This window comes from Saimiri boliviensis, chromosome 1 (genome assembly GCF_048565385.1).
Source record: "Saimiri boliviensis isolate mSaiBol1 chromosome 1, mSaiBol1.pri, whole genome shotgun sequence".
In the NCBI taxonomy this organism is placed as follows: domain Eukaryota; kingdom Metazoa; phylum Chordata; class Mammalia; order Primates; family Cebidae; genus Saimiri; species Saimiri boliviensis.
This window is the reverse complement of record NC_133449.1, coordinates 92200624-92202578: the sequence shown is the minus strand read 5'-3', so window position 1 is coordinate 92202578 and position 1955 is coordinate 92200624.

Sequence of the window (1955 nt, the reverse complement as noted above, 5' to 3'; positions counted from 1 at the left end):
GGAAGATTCCAGGTAAAAAATAAATTACAATACAAAAAATGTATTTACCACCTACTTTAATACTTATGGAAGGAAAAGTTCACGTTTTTGGCTAATATTTGGGATTTATTTGTTGTATTCCAACTTAAAGCACTGAAGAGCGATTCTCAGAGTTGGAAGGAAATGCATCCTTGAATTTTCTACATTTTTTCCTTTTTTGGTTCAACTAGACTAACCTAACTTCACTCTCCAATTCTAATGAAATATTATAATAGACATTAACACCTACTGCAAATTGATTAGGTTCTTCAACATGAAGTGCCCTGGGCAATGGTTAATTCTAAGGAAATGTTCGTTGTCAGGGCAAAAACAGAAGAATTTCTTGTGAATCTGCCTAACACCTGTTATCCTCAATAACAGTAGTTCTTGGGAAGAAATAGATGCCCAGACCATTAGAAGGGGGAAAAGGAATAAGAATTTAATAAGAATTTTATACTTATGGGAAGCATCATGCTTGCAGAGAGGGGCATGCTTTTTAGCAACCTCTGAGATTAATATTTGAATTTGATATTAAGTGTCATAATCAAATATTTTTCAATTTAACACAATTAAACATATATACAAAAGTATGCTTTTATAACTGAGCTGAAAGTATGTTAATTTATATTTTAAGAAGTAGGAAAACATAAGCCAGTAAAATATTTCCAAAGCTCGTGTTTTCAAATTACATGACTTGTGATTGAACTTTTTCCTTGAGAAAGTAATCACATCCTGACTTGATAACTGGAAATATATTCTCCCACTCAAGGTTGCAGCAAAACAAGGAAACCTTGTGGAAGGCCATGGAGATGAAATTTGCTCAGTGGTAAAATAAATTGTTAGTTGTTTCCTGGTTTAGCTCAACAAAGTACAGCATTAGAGAAGAAGAACAATAAATACCAGTAAACAGAGAGGGCAGAAGGTTGAACTCAATGTCAGTCAAATGTTTCAGTCTTATAAATATTTATTATACTGTCTGCAAATACAAGTTTCTTTAAAAATCAACTGTGCTGATGTATTTGGCAAACACCTTCTTGAGGGAATAAATCTGGTGACCTATGACTAAAGAGATCATGACAATCATTTTAAATAAAATCAATCCACAGCAGTACTAGTCTGGTCTTTTTCTTCCTTCAACTTCATTGTGACATTTGAACATGCTGAAGGGAAAGTAAACAACCCTTTCTTTCTCCTTTTACACCTCAGCTGCTCTTCAAAGCAACAGAATATATGATTATTATGTGCTTATATCTAAAGAGGATCCTTGAAGATATTAAGGAATTCGGTAGAAATATGTTATAAATAAATATATAATGGTAAAAAGAAAAGAAAAAAAAAAGCTCAGAGTACTTGGAGTCAACATACCTGTACCTGAAACCTGGGCTCCCCAAGGTCACAATCAAGGTGCCAGCCAGGGCTGGAGTATCACCTAAAGGTTAGACCGAAAAAGAATGTATTTCAACCCCTGTGGCCATTGGAAGAATTCAAGTTTTGGGTTTTCTTGGCTTCTTTTCTTCAAAACTTATTTTAAGTTCAGGGGTGCATGTGTTGGATGTGAAGGTTTGTTACATAGGTAAATATGTGCCATGGTGGTTTGCCACAGGGATCATCCCATCACCTAGGTATTAAGCCTAGCATCCATTAACCATTCTTCCTGATGCTCTTCATCTCCTTGCAATCCCCTGACAGGCGCCAGTGTGTTTTGTCCCCCTCCCTGTGTCCATGTGTTTTCTCATCATTCAGCTCCTACTTATAACTGACAACACAACATGTGGTGTTTGGTTTTCTGTTTCTGCAGTAGTTTGCAGTGGATAATGGCTTCCAAGTCTATCCATGTCCCTGCAAAGACACGATCTCGATCTCATTCCTTTCTATGGCTGCGTAGTATTCCATGGTGTATATGTACCATATTGTCTCTATCCAGACTATCATCGATG